We start from the raw sequence: 7,118 nt of genomic DNA, 5'->3' as shown, positions 1-7,118 counted from the left end.
CTCATGTAAGCAGTGCGTGCATGCATTGTATCCCTTATTTGACAGTCCCGAAAGGTTACTAAGAGCAGGCCAATCGTTGATGGTTACGAAAAGCAACGCTCGTAGGTCAAATTCCTCTTCTTTGTGCTCATCCCACACACGGACACCAGGTCTGCCCCACGGCTGTAAAAGTTCATCAACTAATGGCCTTAGGTACACATCGATATCGTTGCCGGGTTGCTTCGGACCTTGGATGAGCACTGGCATCATAATGAACTTCCGCTTCATGCACAACCAAGGAGGAAGGTTGTAGATGCATAGAGTCACGGGCCGAGTACTATGGCTGGAGCTCTGCTCGCCAAAAGGATTCATGCCATCCGTACTTAGACCAAATCTTATGTTCCTTGCGTCAGCTGCAAAATCTTTGAACTCTCTCGTCGATCTTTCTCCATTGCGTTCCATCCGCGGGGTGTCTCAACTCCCCGTCCGACTTACGGTCCTCTTTGTGCTATCGCAACAACTTGGCATGCTCTTTGTTCCCGAACGGACGTTTCAACCGTGGTATTATAGGAGCATACCACATCACCTTGGCGGGAACCCTCTTCCCGGGTTTCCGGCCCTCAACATCGTCACCAGGGTCATCGCCTCGATCTTATAACGCAATGCGGTGCATACCGGGCATTCATTCAAATTCTCGTATTCACCGCGGTAGAGGATGCAGATCGTTGATGCATGCATGTATCTTCGGAACCTCTAAACCTAGAGGGCGGACAACCTTCTTTGCTTCGTACGTAGTGGCGGGCAACTCGTTATTCTTTGGAAACATATTCTTCAACATTTTCAGCAAGTTTTCAAATGCCGAGTCAGCTACACCTGCCTCGTGCCTTCCATCTCAGCAAATCCAGTAGTGCAGCCCAGCTTTTTCGGACCATCATCGCATCCGGGGTACAGCCGCCTTCCCGTGATCCTCTAACATGCGATCCAAATTCTCCCTCTCTTTTTCAGTTTCGCAGCGTCTCCGTGCATCAGCAATGGTCCGACCAAGATCATCAACGGGATCATCATCACGTGCCTCTTCTTCACCTTCCCCTTCACCTTCCCCTTCACCTTCAGCATCCTCCATGAAAGTATCACCGAAATGAGCAAGATAGCTTTCATCGATGAAATCATCCCCTTCTTCATCTTCTTCCATTATAACCCCTCTTTCTCCATGCTTGGTCCAACAATTATAGCTTGGCATGAAACCGTGCCGAAGCAGGTGCATGTGAACATCTCTTGAGGAAGAGTAACCATTCCGATTCTTACATTTAACACATGGACGGATAACAAAACCCCCTGCTTGTTCGCATTAGCCACTACGAGGAAATCTTTCAAACCCGCACCGAACTCGCCGGAGAGTCGGTTACCGTACATCCATTGTCGATTCATCTGCATTATTATAATATAAAATATATAATTAACCATCATGCATTTGTTAAACTAACTAGCTACAAACAATATAAATTAAACAATGAACTACACACACATGCACATTTTATCAACGACACATCAAAGGTTCAAGTTGCTAACCGCGATCGAGGAGGAAAAAATAAATGAGAAAGCTCAAGTGTGGCTCCAACACTTCATATCATGTTTGTTTCATGCTCTTGGGGCATTTCATCAAACACCTTATGTGCATAAGAGGAACCAAAAGCAAACCTAACACCCACTTGTGAAGCTTGTGAAGAGAATGGCACCAAATGGCTAAGTGTTGGCTGCTGGATGGGTATATATAGGGGAGGGGCTTTAGTCCCGGTTGGCCTGGCCAACCGCGACTAAAGGCCTTCGGGCACCTTTAGTCGCGGTTGGCCTGGCCAACCGCGACTAAAGACCCCCACGTGCACCGGCTGGCCACCGAGCGCCCTGGGCCCAGGCCTTTGGTCGCGGTTCGCCTCCCGAACCGCGACTAAAGGTACCATTAGTCGCGGTTCCTGCAGCATCGCGACTTATGGGGCTCACCCGAAGCCTGTTTTTCCACCATTGTCAGAAGATTACCAAACATATTAGTAAAATAACCTCTATAATCCATTATGAAACCTACATGGTCTTAATAAACGCACCATTTCATCCTTCGTGATAGTACACCACACTAAGGAACCACATCTCTCTACCAATTTGATTGAATCACATGCAATTACATACAGTCATTATTTTTCAGACATTTTCCGTGCAAAAGTATCGTGTGATATTGGTTGGGAGGTAAATATTGTCAACAACCACACCTTGCAAAACTAACCATTTATATAGCATCACCATCGGGCAAGTGTGTTCTGTGAAGGTTGTACAAATCAGTTCGTCACATATCTCTCATGCACCCTTGCATAGTGTCAATATTGCCAGTCATTCGGGTTTGAATGGTTACTCATATACTCAGATTGTTGGAATAAACAATGCAACAAAAAAGAAAGGGAGACGAAGGTTACATTGTGAACTGTGAAAAGGAGACATTAGGAATTGAACGTTCAGGATGCGAAAAATTCATAGTATTGTGCTACCAGCATGCCTCCGATCACTGGTTACGCATAGCTCCAAGGGGCAACCACATGCAGGCACGGTCCAACCATGCATCGTTCTAGCTTCCTTCACCACCATAAGGTCATTCACGTCGACGGCCGTCACGTCAATTGTCAGCCACGCCTTCATTATCCACCTAGACAAACCTCAGGGCTCGCCGCAGAGGCCATAGTGCACATGTACGTACACCATGACTACAATTCTTTTGGAAGAAAATGCATCTTGCTAGCTAGCTTTTGGTGAAGTTAGGTTCGACACAGCCTGGCCTATATTTTCCTAGTTGGTAGGGCAGAGCTCGAGTCGTTGGGTAGGGAAAGGAATGGACAATGGTGGATTTACCTTTTTTAGTTATTCGGTTCTTTTGATTTTGTAATTGGGCTAATAAGTGTGCCCTACCGACAAATGGGCCCCACTTATCAGCTGTCAATTCATGTTTAGTGATTTTTGCCAAAAGGATGAAAAAATGTGGCGGTCGTTTGTTTGTCCCTTAAACGTAAAGTTGTGGTATTTGATAAATTCGAGTTTTGAAGTTGTGGTTTTATGCTATTCACTCCTTGTTGCAACCGAGTGCATCCAGAATCCAAATGATCATGGTGATGATCCACAGGAAGAAATTAGGACCATATGTGTATCCAATAAGCCGCACGATGGATAACTTGCAATTTTTTTGAAACTTTGATCTTATTAAAAACAACATCACTGCAATTCCAAATCTCCCATGTTAAAGCGCAAACTGCCACACAAATTCTAGCCTTAATCTTTTTGGATTTGATATATCTAAAATTGAGATTTTCTTAAATCTTAGTCACGTACAAAAAGGTGCTTCAGTTGCACTTTTCTGGTAGAAATGTGCAATTGCATTTTTCTGATAGAAAAGGTCAAATGAGTCGAGTTGAACTTTTCTTTGAACTGCAGTTATACTTTTCCGAGGTGACTGAGATTTAAGAAAATATCATTTGACCGAGCCATAGACAAACAATTGTCTTTTTAATACCACTCAGCCAATTATGAAACATATTAATAGTATATCATATATAATCCATTATGACACCTACATGGTCTTAATAATCCATTAGAGGCACAAGGTCTTCTTTTGGCTACTTGTCCATAATCGCCTGAACACCAGGGCCCTGCTCCATCGAAAGAATTTTGTGATGAATGATTATTCTTGTGTCATGTGTAATCACTAATCAGCAGGATCTTGAGACAAGAGATCATCTATTCTTCCAATGTCCTTCCGTTGTGCCTGTGGCTGGCAGTATCTTTGTCCTCTATGGATTCCCCCCTGCTTTGGGCAGTTTGATCTTAAAGATACATTATATGGCCTTAAGATTGCTATCTCCAAGCCTTTCTTTATGGAGCTGATAATATTGATCACTTGGTCTATATGATCACCCGCAATGATTTTATCTTCAAGGCTGTTCCTCCAAGTGTTTACAGATGTCCGAAGAGATTTAAGGATGAGCTTGACCTTCTTGTCCACAAAGCAGAGGAAATCTTAACATGGCATAGTCAATATTGGGTGGAACATTTTAGATATCCTTTTATTTATCCTTGGTCTTATGGCCTCTTTTAGTTGCTCCTCTCAAGCAACTGTTTTGTATTCCATTCAACCCTTTATAAATAAAATTAAAAATATACAGCTGTTTAGCTTAAAAAATAAGGTACTATTTCATCCTTGGTAAGAGTACACCACATTAATGAAACACATCTCTTAATCCATTTTATTCAGTCACCTGAACATATCACATATTGATTCCGAGGTAAACAATGCACTACTAGGAAAAGGGGTATAGCTGCATGGAATAGTCCGCCGGCGCGCCATATTAGGGCCGCGCCGACGAAGAACAGATACTGCCGGCGCACCAAAAATTTATTGCGCCGGGAATAAAATTCGAAGAGGTCTGGGCAGATCAAAAATTATGTGCACCCTTACCCCCGGCGCACCTCTATGGTGGTGCACCGGTGGTAGACAATTTACCACCAGCGCACCACCATAGAGGTGCGCCGGGGGTAAGGTGCCCCGATTTTTCTCTCCACCCCCCCCCCGGGAACCGCCTTTTCAGTTTTGAAAATAATAAAAGAAAATGATAGAAATTTCAAAAAATTAAATCCTTCGAGATGACTATGTATTATGGCATCTAGTTTCAACAAAATTTTAAAAACATGAATTTTGATATATTATGCAAAATGGCGTCATCTTTCGGTAAAACAGGATTTCTGGTTGCATACGACCTCCAATGAAAAACTTTTTTATATCAAAAAGTATCTACGCGAAATGGATTCGTCCGATTCAAAACAGAATCAGGACTTTTTTTCAGGTTTTAGATTTTGATGAAAAAAATAATAAATTACCCCCGGTGCACCACCTTACTAGGTGCGCCCGCAGTAACCTCTCCTATATAGGCGGTAACCTGCCTCCTCCTCCTCCTCTTCCACTTCTCCTCTTTCACTTCTCGTCCACCTCCGGCCTCCTCCTCCTCTTTCACTTCTGCTACTCCTCCTCCTCCTTCTCCATTCCTCCTCCTCCTCTGGCCACCTTTCTCTTCTCCTCCCTCCAGTTTCCCTTCTCCTCTTCTACCTTCTTCATATCCCACCCTCCGGCAAGAACCTTCTCAAGCTCCGACCACCTCATCGACCTCCCTCCGACGAGCTTCTACCTCTGGCCGGCCTCCCTCCGACGAGCTTCTACCTCCAGCCGGCCTCCCTCCGACAAGCTTCTCCGGCGACCTAGTCTCACGCCGGCGGCCACCTCCTTTCACTCCAACGGCCACGGCGTCAACCACGGTGATGGAGCCGACCACGGTGATGGAGTTACCACAGTCACGAACTAGAACTCGACCTACACCTAGATCTAGATCTGGATTTAACTTTTTTTGAATCCTGGAAATAATACCGCCGGCGCACCAGCTGGTGCACCGGCAATAACTAGTATTACCGCTGGCGCACATGCTAGTGCGCCGGCAATAACCCATTATCACCGGCCTGTTCCCACCGGCGGGCTCTGGTGCGCTGGTAGTAGGGTTTTTTGGTGCGCCGGCAATAAGCCTTTTGCTAGTAGTGATGTCAACAGCCACATCTTGCATGACTAACCATTTACATACCACTACCACCGAGCAAGTGAGTTATGTGAATGTTGCGTTATGTGAAGGTTGCACAAATCGGTTCGTCACATATCTCTCATTCAATAACGCAACGAAAAGTTATACGAGTATTACATAGTCATTCTGGTTCCAATGGTTACTCACATAGTCAGATTGTTGGAATAAACAACGTACTCCCCCTGTCTACAAATAAGTGGACATCTAGCTTAAAACTTTGTCCATAAAAAAGTGTACTTCTATGTTTCCAATGCACATTAAAATATCAAAAATTGATTCTCTCTCATTGCACGGAAATCAAACCCAATAATATTCATCACATGTTTTCCTTGATTTCAACCTGCACTTAGATCATTGGAGGTGAAGGAATTAAAGCGGGGAGAGATATTGATTTGCATCTTCCCAATGTGTTTTTTACTCCATCCCATAATTTATCTTGAAAATCCCGCGTGTACACTTATTTGTGGACAGATGGAGTAGGAAAAATAAAAGAGACACGGAGGTTACAATTGTGAACTACGAAAAGGAGACATCATGGTTTGAATAAACAAGACTAGAAAAATAAAATGCACTTCGCGGTCGAGCCCCTCCGTATGCCCCCTACCTTTCCGTCTCCGCCTCCTCAACAAGAGCACCATCAGCCCTGCTGCTATCGCGCCTGCAGCGGCCCAGCCATGGAAAAACCGCTTTTCGTGCTGGTGATGTGAAGTTCCCCGCGTCTAGCTTATCAACACCATAGCCCGGCCACTTTGTCTTCTCAATTTTGGCTGAAATAAACAAGCCCTGGTTCTTCCAGTTATCGGCACCACCATCTTCTTTTACGCTTCTGGTGGAATGGCGGCGAACACAGTCGCATGTGGAGGTTGGTCACGAGCATAGGCGCGCTATAGGATGGCGCCCTGCCGGTGGTGCCTCTCCCCAATGCTCCTCCGCCTGGACCAATCCACCCTGCCACTGCCATGTTCAATGTCCGTCAACGACATTTACCACCGGGCAAAGGCGAAGATGGACCCCAGGCAAGACGGGCGATGGCATGGGGCGTGGAAAAATCACCAGCCTAATATACTTGATCTTGGCATGGGGTGCAGCCCACCCCAACCCAGTTCGGCCTGCCCTTGCACGTCGATTTGGCAGTGGACACCCAACGATAAACACATAAACATCTAGTCTTTGGACACGCACGCACGAAGCAACAACGTTGTTGCCGCAGCCCGTCGGCGGCCCATCCAGCACCGCTCGCCGCCTACTCGCCCAACATCGGCTGCCTGCCCACCGCCGGGCGGCCGGCCGCTCACCTCTCGGCTGCTACCTCCCGGTGCCTGGTCACCACCCGCCTGCGGCCCCGCCTGAGTGCGTGAGTTAGGTATTCCCCTTTCCCGCTTTCTCCCCTTTTGTTGTCTACCCTTTCCAAAGCTTGTATTCTCTTATGCCTTAACACTGGGGTAATTTTCTTAATTTTTTTTGGGCCCTTGGTTTATGGCCCCA

The sequence above is a fragment of the Lolium rigidum genome, chromosome 5 (assembly GCF_022539505.1).
Source record: "Lolium rigidum isolate FL_2022 chromosome 5, APGP_CSIRO_Lrig_0.1, whole genome shotgun sequence".
In the NCBI taxonomy this organism is placed as follows: domain Eukaryota; kingdom Viridiplantae; phylum Streptophyta; class Magnoliopsida; order Poales; family Poaceae; genus Lolium; species Lolium rigidum.
The sequence above is the reverse complement of the archived record's forward strand: the minus strand, read 5'-3'. Positions refer to the sequence as shown.